This window comes from Plectropomus leopardus, chromosome 8 (assembly GCF_008729295.1).
Source record: "Plectropomus leopardus isolate mb chromosome 8, YSFRI_Pleo_2.0, whole genome shotgun sequence".
NCBI classification, from domain to species: domain Eukaryota; kingdom Metazoa; phylum Chordata; class Actinopteri; order Perciformes; family Serranidae; genus Plectropomus; species Plectropomus leopardus.
This window is the reverse complement of record NC_056470.1, coordinates 29,861,098-29,874,812: the sequence shown is the minus strand read 5'-3', so window position 1 is coordinate 29,874,812 and position 13,715 is coordinate 29,861,098.

The window sequence follows — 13,715 nt, the reverse complement described above, 5'->3', positions numbered from 1 at the left end:
TGAGGGGGGTGTGTGGGAAGATTTCGTATTCCTCTGAGTCACACGAGACCGAGGAAAGTGGTTAGGCTGCGAAAAGCAACTACTCGCTGAAATGAGACCTTTAATAAACCTATCCTGGATGGCTGGAATTAGTGACTGTTGGTTTAGCTGATTCACTCGAAGCCTCGGGGATTGAATGCAGGGGCCAAATTTGGTTGTGTGGCAGCAGCAACATGAACTCTCCGTCAAGTGCTGCTCGTATTTATAACTGGTCTGAAGCTCCGCGACACAGAGCAAAGTCTGACTGTAGACCGATGGGAGAAATCCGGAGGGTCTGGGTGGGGGGCCGGATCACAGCTGTTGGGGGCACTTGATGGTTCAAAGCTCTAATCCTGGAGGGGGTCTCATTCTCTCGTTCTGTTTTTAGGTCCGGATGAGTTGTGGATGAGGCAGAATTCAAGGCGTGGTTGACAGAAAGACAGATTATATGTAGCCATCAAAATGATTTGGAGTTCAAACTTTCCCTCTGAAGTCATAGTTTGGTTTTTAGAAACCCCATCAACTGCAAGCTCTGAACTGAGAACATGTCTGTGCAATCAGCTGCAAGCACACAGATGATTTAAAATGATAGGGGATGATTTGCAGAAAAGGGCCAAAGGTTGGACTTCGGAACTAGAGGCTGATGTTGTTGTGTTACACATCACACTTTTGGTTCCACAATGCCAGCATGCACTTTATAATCCCTCACTGGTGTGGCATGATGTTGCCATTGTTTGGTTCTGTGAAAAAATGCAAAAGAGTCATAAAGACGTGACTTACAAGTGGTCCTACAGCATGGTCTCTTTGTCTCTTGCTCCTATTTGGCAGAGGTGGTGCGGCGTTTTGCATATCTGTGCCCTGGGGCCCATTACCTCATGTCTGAGGTTAGTCAGAGCAAATACCTTGGAAATAGAAAACACAGGTCAGCTCTCAGTCACTGTCTTCTTCAGCATCTGCCTGATTGGATGGCACAGCTCTCATGATATCTGTAACAAGTATGTATTTGACATCGTAACGGATCAGTATTTTCCAGGAGAGAGGTGAACTACTGCTTTCAAGTGTTTGCCCCCTCTTCACTCATGTTTGTGTCATCCAGTAGCAACTCAACCCACCAGCCAGTGTACACAAGTCACGTTAAGCATATTTTGTGTCTGAAGCCAGAGCCTGTTCTGCTTTTCAATGACGCGTAATTGGGTCTGGCTAACTGAACAGTATTTTCCATCTCCCTCCAACTGTGATTTCCGTTGAAAAAGGGGGTGTGGTTTTGTTCCAATGCCTCTGCTTTGACATCATCATTTGGCTGCTATGGCAACAGATCTGAAGTACAGCAAAACACTTAAAGAGCATTTCACGGGACTCTTCACAGCTGGCCAACTATTTTAAATATAGACATGACACATTGGCACTTCTGCAAGGCCAGGCACATACATATGCGAGCCCATGCACACACACATATATTAACTCTCTTCCTTCCTGGTAACTGAGCACGTGTTTTCCAATATAGGGGGATAAATTATTAATAGCACAACTAGAAGGCCACTTAGTGCCATTATATTCACAGTTATATCAAGATATGAAGGCGTGAGCTCTGTTTTTGTGCAACTGCATATCTTTTGCTTTACACTTTGTAGTTCTTTACAATTTGCAGTTAAACACATCTGGTTACACATAAAAGCAAATATACTGTCACCTGTCTGCTGTCTCCTTCACAATATAATAGTTATAGGTCAAAATTTTGAAAACAACAAGTTGTGGTTTTACGGGGGTTATGTGTCTGACTATTTCTTAATTAGTGAGCTTTTAAGATGCTGGTTCTTGGATTACCTCTTTTGTCTGTTTTCACTCTTTATAGTAAGTTAAACTAACCACCGCCTTGCTCTAGCTAAATATTTCTGTGTAAACTGTGAAAACAAATTTCTTCTTTCAAGGACAACTAAGTTTGAATCTAAAGTCTGATCTAACAGACAGATATGAGAGTGGGGATCTTCTCATGTTACTCTCTGAAAGAAAGCAATTTATCCTTTATCTCCTTTAAGTTCAGTATTTTTGGAAAAAGGCTTAATAAACCCTACAAAAATTATAGTGTGAAAATGACAAACTAGTTCATTAGTGAGTGGATTTTGGACAGGAAAAGGCTGTTTCCCCTAACTGGCCTCTCACAGTAGCTTCATATTGTACGCCACCGCTGGCAGTGCTCAGAGCACAAAACACAATCACTCCAGTTTTATGCATAAAAAAGACGAAAACACAGTTAAAACCCCCAAATATGCCTCAGTTTACAGTTATGCATGTACAACACAAGTAAAATTGAGGCTATTGTTGATTAAAAGTGTGTTTGTGCTGTCAGATGGACATGAGACGTTCAAAAAGTGACTGAAACACCTAAAAAAAAACATAAAAATGCGTGTCAAATTTCATTAAAAAATTTTTTTAAGTTGTGATTTAGATGTTAATGTTGAATTTCCACTTCATGATACAGCTTGGCTTGACTGTACTCGACTTGCTTTCGGTACTAGTTACTTTTCTCAGTTTATTTTTATACGGCAGATACCCCCTCAATGTAGGCAATTCAGACACCATCTTCAACAAACACAAACACGGTGTGTTTTATTTACTATTCTCTACGTCTTTACTGGCATTTTTTATTGTATTTGTTTCTTTTGCACTTTGTTTCGATGCTGTTGATGTTTTATGTAAAGTATTTTAGGTTGCCGAAATGTGATATAAACTTGCCTTGCCTTGACTTTTCATCATCAACCAAACACAGGAACTTTTGTACTTTGCCAAGTGACTACAGCGTGGTATTCAAGCAGACATTTGTTTAAACCCTAGGTGAAGGAAGTAAAATAATTTCGGTCGCTATTGACACTATCGTGGCTATTAAAAAAAGCATGCATTCATACAGGATGTGCTGTGATTGTAGGAACGATTCTCTTACAGTCAGTGGTCTGCACTGTTTTAACTCCATCTTCTAGTATCGCTTAAGCTCACTCTGAATCTCTTCTGATGTGATCTCAAAAAAAGTACCAGATAACATCCAAAACTTTTTGCTAATGGAGAACCAAAAAAAAAAAAAAAAAGAGAGAATGATTCAAGTAAAGCTGAGACATGCCATGCAGTGGAAACGCAGCATATAATTCAGCAAACAATCGCTACAACTTTTAGCCATTTATTTAACCCCTGAGGCACCAGCCCTCACCCTCATTTCATTTCTCTTTGTAGCACAAACAGTGAGCTGACACTGGTGGGCTCCGGGGGGGGGTGTCAGGGTGGAGAGACACCCCACTGCCATTAGAGCAACTGTTAAGTGTTTTAAAGTCTCAGAATAAACAACATTTTACCACTCGGGAACAGACAGCAAATAAAGGCCACAACAGGCAACTTGATAGTTTGTACACACACAAGTCAACAGTGACAACAATCGGGGATTTATCCTTTTCTGTTTGTTCCTTTAAGCAGTTCCTTATGGATGTATCTTATTTGTAATTCATTTAGTTTGTGGATAAAACGTCTTGTTGAGCAGGGAAATTGATGGTAATGTTGGAAAATGTGGTTTGTGAACAGAGGGATATACTGTTCTCGTGTAAGTCTTTGAGAAGAATGAGCCACTGTGGTTTAGATCCTCAATCTAATCAGTAAACCTTTCTTAAAAAGCTTTTTAAACACAGAGCAAACTTTTCCTTCCTCCTCCGTCTTCTTCCTCTCTCTCTCTTTACCCTTAACTGAAATGCAGCGATACACATCTTACAGGCAGGAAATTCCTCCAATGTAAAAGCCTGACTGGGCTTCCTGTTTCAGCCAGTTCCTACTCTTTGCATCCGTTACATTCACACACAATCACACACTTAATTCCTATCTGCTTTGCTTTCTTAGCTCTGTAACATTCCCCATGTACAAGAAGGAAAGGGTGGCGAGGTGTTGCTGATTGCTCCAGCCAGTCTGAGGCATTGCACTCTGGATGACAGATTTGTCATGAAGGGGTGGAAGTCCTGAGCTGGCCCGAGTTGCTGCATGGACCGTCCATTGTTTTCAACACAAGCTCTTAGCAACGTAGTAGCAGAGTGAATCATATGATTGTTTGAGACAGAGAAATCATTCCCGAGGCTCCTTACAAGGCAAAGTTCACCCATCCCTCTGCATTATGGTTTCCTCTTGTAAGCTTTAACTGTCAATCCAGACAAATTGAGACAAGGTGTGTGGGGAGCAAGATGGTCCAAACAGCATCCATTGTTTACATGGACTTGTTAAAAACACCCACAAAAAGCCTGAAAATGAGCAGTTGTGTTTTTTATGTACATCTGTTAATCAGTCAGAGCAGTAAAGCAGCAAGCCTGCAAGCTGCTGGGGGGAAAACGACCCCGCTACCAGCTCCTGCAGCCTCGTTTTACAGTCCAAAATACACACAAGTGTCCCCTCACACACGGGCCGATTATGATATACTGGTTCCCTGGGCAAGGACATGCAAAAAGGCCCCACCACCTCTCCTACCTTGGAGACAGATACACAGATTTGTACTGGGTTTTTTTTTTTTTGCGCTGTTGTCCTGCATCTATTTGGGGCTTTGTGTCTCTGTGTGATCATTTTGTGTGTCCTTGTGGGTGTTCAGTGTTTCTTTAAGGTCATTTTATGTCTCTTTGTTGTATATGTGTGTCTTTTTCAAATATATTTTTTGTCTTTGTAGTTGTTTTGTGTAGACATTTTATGTCTCTTTGTATGTATGTGTGTCTTTTTTTGGTCTTTGTGTCTCCGTAGTCATTCTGTGTCCCTTTGTAGTTTCTTTGCATGTGTTTGTTATTGTTTCTCTTTAAATGGTCAATTTGTGTCCCGAGATTTAGTTGTATGTATTTGTCCTTTTTGTGTCTCCTTTTATTATTGTTTTGATCTTCGTGGTTTTTCTATGTTTCTTTCTTTGTAATTACTTTGCATTGTCATTTTGTCATATTTGTGCCTCTTTTGTTCTTTTGTCTCTTTGCAGCCTTTTTTTGTCTTTGCAGTAATTTTGTGTGTCCCAGTAGCTGTTTTGTGTTTCTTTTTCAATCATTGTGTGTCTCTTTGCAGCCAATTTGTGTCTCTTAGGGATATATTTGTGTCTTTTTTGTTTGTTTTTTTCTTTCTTTGTTGTTGTTTTCTGTCTATTTGTAGTTCCTTTGCACTATTTATAGTCATGTTATGCCTATTTGAAGTCATTTTGTGATTCTTTGTTGTATATTAGTGTCTCTTTTGGTCACTTTGTGTCCATTTGTAGTCATTCTGTGTCTTTTTTTTCCATTGCATCTTTTTGTGGTCATCTTGTGTCTGTTTGTAGCAGTTTTTCGTATCTTTTTGTAGTTCCTTTGCATTTTTTTGTGGTCATTTTGAGCCGATACGTGTTAACTTGTGTTAGGTGAAGGCCAGAGGGGACACTTTGGGCCCCTGGACCTGTGCCCAGCATTCCTATTCAGTAATCATCCACGCCCTAACCCGCCTGCATCAACAGCCAGCACTCTGCCTCATGCAGTGTTTAGTTTGCGTCTTAGCTCCCTGAACTTGTTTGCTTAAAAACACAACTCCTTAAGAGGCAGCATAAAATGCTCGACATCCTTTAATGTGAGGTCACTGAGGCAGAGTGGCCGGGCTGACAAACCAAAAGCACTCGGCTACAAAACAACACTGTTCGGCGGGCTTATAAGAAAATCCTCTTAAAAACCAGAACCAACAGTGAAACATAAAACTGATAACACTCTGAGCCAGATCACAGCAGGTAATATTTGCAGGTTATCATAATGAAAGAACAACAAATGAACCACAGAGGGTATGTTTCCAAAACCAGGTCAAAACTCTTTCCTTGTGAAAACTTGTGAACAGGAATGTTTGAGTTGAACGATGACATTGAACAAGACATGTGTGCACAGCTAGTCGTCCAGTTTTGGCATTCAGGTCTCGTGTTTAGGGTGTCATGTTTTATTTGGATGGCCTATTTGTCTCTCAGAGTAATGGCGTGCCCCTCCTGACCCCCTCCTGTGTTTTGCTATTGGGGCGGGCGTGCTGCGAGGCCGCCGCCGGCGTGCTCAGAGTGAAGGAATGCGGCTGTAAAATGTGTGTATCTGGGGGTACAGCAGGAGAGGGCAGTGAATCAATGTGATCACTGGAGAGCTTCGGGGTATTGTTTCACACGCAAATAAACACACACACACACAACACACACGTATAGCCATTCACACATTCCCTCCAATTTGCCGCTGCTGCTTTCCCACACCCACTCCCTTAGCTAAACATGTTTGACACAATGCATATGGAAACAGTCGCACCCAACTTCCCATGACGAAAACAGGCTGCACTTAAAGTAAAAATAGATAAATATAGGTACTGTTTCTTCTAATATTCATAGACATAAACATCAACATTTTCTATTTCTTTTTAAATCCTCATGTTATTGTTGCAAAAATACCCAGCCGCTGCCATTTTAAGCAAGTACAAATTTGTATTAGATGTATAATTGAAGAGCGCACTGCACCCTTGAAAAACCCTTACCTCTTCCACTTGTGTTGTGACTTAACAGATCTCATGACAATGAACGGTTGATGGCACCAGCAGACACAACACCATCGTGGCAGCTTTCAACACTTCATCAGCTGAATGGCGACATGCACTTCCCTCACTGACGAAGGCAATTCTACATGAGATTGATGAAGATGACAGCTGGTGGCAGAAACAAAGGTTCCCCACAACGACTCCTCAACATGTTTGCAGTAAAACCGTTGGACAATGGCGCAACATTTACTATCATCATGTATCATCTAAACTGATTGGTGTGACATACAGCTTCCTGAATGTTTTTGGTTAATACAATCAAGTTCCTTCCTGTTGTGGAGGTTCACATTTATCATTGTGGTTTATTTTTTCACAGTAAAGCAGCGAGGGATCCTTCAACACAGCATGCTGACTCTGCCTATAAACTCACACTGTTTACTTTTTGATTAATATGGTAACAAAACGGAGACTCTGCAGCCACTAGCTGCTCTGTGAGTCTGTACTAAGACACAGCGGTGCTTTGAGGAAAATGTTAACATCCACATGCTTATTATAACAATGTTAACATGCTGATGTTTGGGAGGTAAAATGTTTATCATGACGTCCATGTTAGCTTAGTATGTCAGCATACTAACAATTCCTTATTACCACCAAATACAGCTGAGTCTGATGTGAATGTCATTACGCACCAAGAAGATGTAAAGTGTGATTCGCTGCAAAAATTATCTGTGGCTGGGAGTCCTGTTCATATGTTTCAGGTGGGAAGAAATTCTCTGTTACATAGGTTAACATGTTACAGTAGCAGACATTTTGCTGCTAAAAGTTGAATTATCCCCAACTTCTATTTGGCTGCCCCTGGCTACAAAATCAAATGTCCACAGCTTGGAGCGACTGCCCTAGTTCACTCCAGGTCACACTTAACCTCTGCATGTTGGATTTTTTGTGGTAATTTTGAAGGAATTCTGCAGGTAAGCTGCATATTGCCCCTTAATGTCCCTTAATTTCATGACAATCCATTCATTAAAAATGAGGCCAAGGCAAAAATTGCAGTTGCCAGTAGATCCCCATGTTAAAATGCCCTACATCAGCATTAAACATGTTTACAGCCTGGTACAAAACATGGTTTTGGTCTGTATACTGTAGGTAGTTTAAACGTTAATAACTATACGAGAGGTGAATTTCTATACATCAACATCATCTGGGGATCATGCATTTCTTTTTTTTTTTTGTTTTTGTTTAGAAATTTCAGTCTGGATTAAAGTGGTGGACTGACATTACTCTAATATCCCCATCCCTAAGGTCATGCTCGCATGGCTAAAAGTATAAAAATAAATTTAACATCTTGTGCTCTGGTGACTCACACTTTTAATTCAGTATTATTCCCACTTTATCTCCCATCTGACCACTTCCTGATGTATTGTGTGTGTGTGTCCTGTCCAGACCACGCTTAGCCGAGGCTAATGAACAACACAGTGGTTTCTGAACTAGGAGGTCTCAAGAGAATGCACCATACTTTAGCTGTGTCACCTTCTGTAAACATTAAAAAACAATGTTTGGGATGGTGAGTCACAATGGCCATAAAAATGTTACACCTACCCCCCTGACTCCAGTTAATCTGTCTTGCTCCTCCTTATAAGTCAATGTTGATGTTAATGCTCTCCAGACCACCGAGGTGTCACGCACGCCTGCAGAGCCTTATATAGAAGCCGGTTTATGATCAGTGCATTAGTAGTATCAGCCGGTGCTGTGAACCAACATGCAGAGGGTTGTCTGTCATCTCACTAATGTATAAGTCATAGCGAGGTCACGTCCCATAGTGGACTGGTGAAGTAGCTCACATCCTTTTATGAGTGAGGGTCCAAGGCAGAGCATGAGGGGTCATGGGAAATGACTGGCATGCTAATATCAGTTTTTTGGTGGGGGTTTGAGATTGATGATGGACTTGCACGTAGCATGTCCTCTGCCTGGGTAGGGTTACATCCCAAACAAACTAAAAGCATGCACACAAGCAAACAGCACAGAGGGGAAGTGTCCTCTCTAATGAGAGGCTGCGAGGTCAGCAGTGTTATTACGGTACAGCTGCAGGTTTGTTTCCTCCACTTGAAATCTGAGTCATCACAGTTTACACGTTAAAGGATCTCCAACAAATCTCCACCTGTTCTCCCAATTTATTTGTTTAATGATATGACAAGAGCCTTTAAATATATACGCAGATGTTGTAAGCAACACGGATGGATTACTGAATGGACCTACATGGCACAGGCTCAGGGGCCCAAAGTGTCAGGGCCCCCCCTAGCCTTCACCTGCAAAAATGTCACCTAAATTACCCTGCACCTAACAAGAAGAGACTAAGAGCTCATTTATGCCAAACATTAGATACATATAGACACAGATGGAGCCCTCTGTTTTCACTTCAAATGATTAGTGCACGTTTTCTGAAAGCTAACAGATACAGACGGCCTGGAACAAATCTTTCCACATGTTGTGATGAATTTAATGGCCTCACAGACCACCACCATACACTGCCTCCATTAAAAGAGACAACAACAACCAACAAAGACACAAAATTAACTCAGAGAAAGAATGATGACGTCAACTAGATACAAAATGACCTAAATGAAACACAAAATGACCACAAATAGACACAAACTAACCAGAGACCAGAAATGACAACAAAGTGGGACAAAATTGCCAAAACACACAAAGTGAACTAAAAAAATGACCTAAAAGAGACACAAAATGCCCTTAAAGAGAAGCAAAAAGATTACAAATAAATGCAAAACAAAGAAAGAGGGCAAAAAATTAGCACAAAGCAACACAAAATGACCCAAAAAATGGCAAAATGTACTCAAAAAGACACAAAATTACTGTAATAAGACACGAAATACCCTTAAAGAGATACAGAACCACCACAAAGTCTGTGTGTCTTGCTCCTGTGTAGGAGCAGTAATGGTGCCTTTTGCATATCTGTGCCCAGGGACCCATAGTCTCATAATCTGCCCATGGTGACGTGATCATTTAGTTTAAGGAAAATCCAGTCAGGTATTTTTATTGCTGCTGCATCCAGCTCTGGGACGCCTCCACGGAAAATCTTTTTAGTAGGCCTTTTTGCTCTTAGGACAGTCGTTAATTCAGCTTGTAAGACTACTCTCATAGTTCAAACAGCCTGCTCTGGACTAAAAATAGCTTCTTTGTCTTGCCTTTTATTTTCTTCAGTAAAGGTAAAATTCATCCAAGCCCACATCCAAAGCACAGAGACGCGTCCTATTTGTGGATGTCGCACTGAATGCGCGCTCTTGGCATGTTTTATCAGGGAACACACAATTCATTATAAGGAGAGTGCCACGCTGCCACAGCCAAGTATTGAGCACAAACAATCCCAGTCTTCCTGCGTTTGTGTTGAGGAATGTTGTGTTTTGGTGCTGCTGATGAATCGCCTGCTCTTCAAAGGAAAAAATGTTGCAGCATATTTAACATCACATGTTTTTCAGGCAAAATGTGTTGACGTCTCTGCATGTGATCGCTCTCTCTGAGGCTATAATAAAGGCCGCATTATTTCACGTCATTGGAAAAACACGACAATCACACCCACTTTGCTTTAATCTGGCATTTACGTGAAACGGCTGCAATTATATTATTATATGCATTATATGCATTATGGTTATAGGATTGACAAAATGAAATTTCCTGACCGCGCATAACTGGTAATGTAATATAGCTCAGGGCTCAGTGAAGGACCACCTACACACCGGAGTGGTGTCTTCTCTGTGGGGAACATGACAAAACATACATTTTTAACAAGAGAGCTTTAACTCGCACTGAAAACAAATTTTCAGTAGTGGAACACCCAGGTGCAAAACAACAGGAAAACATTATCTTGCCAGTAGCTAACTTCCCATAAAACTAGAACAGGAGATGGAAGTTTTGTTTCACATGCAGCCAAACAACAAAAACTGTGATGAGTCAGAAAAGGCTCTTTATGAAATTTCTTAGAGTTTCCACAACACTTTTCCCAAAGGAAGCTGCTTTTATGCACATCCAGCAGTCTCAGAGCAGCATTATCATTCATTTGGAGTCCTTTGTCCATCACATGTAAGTCACTCATTTTTAGCTTCATTTTTGGTCCCACTGGCTACTGTCTGACGAAAATAAAGCCTCTGGGATGAAGACCTATTTGTCAGGTCTCTATTAAAAGATATCTGCATATAAACTAAGGTAAAAAACAAACAAACAAACAAACAAAAACAGCTAATATAAAGCTAACTTACCATCATATGATAACAAATAAGTTCTGATATTGCATTTTGGCCATGCCCGTCCCTCTGCTTTACACAGAACATTTACCTCTATTTGAAACGCATCTGTCAAACAGACCACAAATGGAAACGAGAATATTTCTGACAACAAAAGCTTGTCGTGGCACCTACAGATTGTGTGTACATATACTGATCAGGTCTCTACCAACTCCTGAGGGAAGTATCTGCTCGGCTTTGTTCACCAGTTAAGCCTTATTCCATTGCACAAAAAAGCCGCTAACACCCACTAACATCAGGCTTTTCAATGTAATGGGAATGCATGCAAATGGCATCTACACCCGGGACAAACGACTCTGCAGTAGACACTGTTTTTTATCGCCTCCAGCTCCAATCTGCATTGATGAGAACACCCAGGTGAACACGGTAATTTCAGCTCCTTAAACAGCAAGATGCAGTGACGAGCCATCACTAATTACCATCCCCCTCCTCCTAAAACACCAATCCAAATACTGCACCAAGTTTGAAAGAGAGACTGAATAATTAAGAGACATAGAAAGAGAAGAAACCCCTGAAAAGCAGTTTCCTGCTGCTGTCTACTGTTTACCTGTCCGTGACATTGCACGGACACACCAACAAACACACACACGCCAACTGACAGAAAGGCAGACGCATGTGCTGCAGTGGTGTGTTCACTCACAGTAGAAATGCAGTCTATCACCCATACTTAGCAGGTTTACGCATGTTTGAAAAACCCATATGCACGCACAGATTTTGGTGGGAAAGGGGTGTGTTCGTCCGCTGTTTGCTGATAAGAAAAGCATGTACAGTGGGTTTTTAAGGCCAAGACACACCAAGCCGACATCAATAACTCGCAGCAATGAAAGCCGACTGTTGCATTGCCTCACATTGCCGTGTCTTGGCCATAGAGATGCACATAAACACACCGCAAAGATTACAACCAGCGATTAACCAAACGTTGTGTTCTGCGCCTGGATTGGAAAATACCCCTCCAAACCAGCAGACAGGAGTCGTCTGTATTTGTCATTCAAAACAAAGAAATCAGGGGACAGTCATGACAGTAAGCAAGGTAGCAAATGAACAACATAATACAGGGTTAAAAGAACAAAGCATATTTACGGTGCAGCAGTGAACAACAACACAAACAATCAGGAACCATTCGAAAGAGCTCAATGGCTGATGAAAAACAATCTTACCTTAACAAGTTTGTTGACTTTTGCTCCTTTGTTTACGTTCATCACTTCTCTTGAGCTGAGCTGAACTGCCAATCAGTGATTTCAATCACTGATGGCCTCTGACATTTCTGACGCCGATTCAAAATGCTGAATCTGTGGAAAGAAAGCAGTGGAGGGACAACATTACAGACATTACAGGAGGAAACAGATGCTCACTGACAGTCCAACACTGGCCGACGGTTGGCTTGGTGTGTCAGGACCCTCAGAGTGTGATGACATAAAAAAATGAAAAAGCGTTTAATTTAGGTGAGTTAATTCCAGGGTGATGGTGTTGTGCATGCTGGCTCACTGTCTGTCTCACTGGGACACTTAATGGAACTGAGCCATCGTTAATGAAATTCTGTGACATGTTGAAAAAGGACTTGAAACTTTAAACTAACAATACAACAAACTAACTACACAAGTGTGTTATTCAAATAAAATATTTGGAAATGCATCAAATAAACTGAAACATTGGTCTTTAATGAATAATACTGCAAAAAAGAACTGTTTGTACTACTTCATACCGTGAACCTCTGCACGTTCAGTGAAAATTTTGCACATTTCTGCACAAACATCAACTTCTAAAAAACGGCACAGCTCTTTCACTGTAATTCAGATATGTCTTACATGTTTGAAATAGCATTTTCTCATATTTAATTATCACTATATTAAAGCCTTTATTTGTTTCTTGATTTTTGCAATACTTACTATGTTCGTGTTATGCACCAAAGCAAATTCCTTGTGTGTGTAAACCTACTTGGTAACAAACCAGATTCCACTTCTGATTTTGTCTGTATTTGTAATCTTTATCTAAAGTCAAATGCTAAAACTATAAATCAAAAATTAAATAAACAATTAGCTAAACTTTAAAATAAAGAAAATAAAGGTATATTTTTTAAAGTTCTATAAACTTGTTTGAGACCCTGTATTTCACACTCATGCTGATTTTGATATCTGAAGAACAGAAGATGGTTTATAAGATGTTCTTGACATTTTAAATGGCACAATAAATTTCGGTATGAACGACCTTTGCTGTGTACTTTCCCTCCACATTCATATTATTCACAGCATCTCCATATTACAAGTTGTTCGAAATGAAACTAAAATGAAATATTACCATTTAGTTTCCACTCTCTAAGACTCATTCAGGAAGTGACAGCACAGCTCTGGCAGCTGATTCATCTCCACCACCTGGAGACTAAATGTCTCACTGCGAGGAGGAATTGACCATTCATGGTAATACCTGTTCCTCACAAAGCCTGCTGGAAATAAACACCAACACCTAATGTTTGTGTTTAAATGCTGATTCATTCTCCCTAATGAATTCCCTCAGGAGGAGCTGTGCTGCCGAAGCCTTGTGACTCAAACCCTCTCCCAGCTGTGATTCTAAATAAGGCAGTGTAGTTCTCAGCAGCGTTTATCAGCGCAGCTCACTGGCACTCACTGTCCCTGCTCATGACCTGACGTTCAGTTCAAGCAGGAGGAGAGAGACTGAAGTGGAGCCTCTGTTCTGACTCGCTCGGATGTTTTACACATGACCGGCATGGAGCTTCTCGGGGCAAAGAGAGGGAACAGAAGACGAGAGGAGGCGAGAGGCAGCTAAGAGGTTAAAAGGTCTGCTGGTCATGACAAAAAATCTGATTCACAAAAAAATGACCATGAATCATTCGATCTGAAGTCCCAACGTCCCAAATTA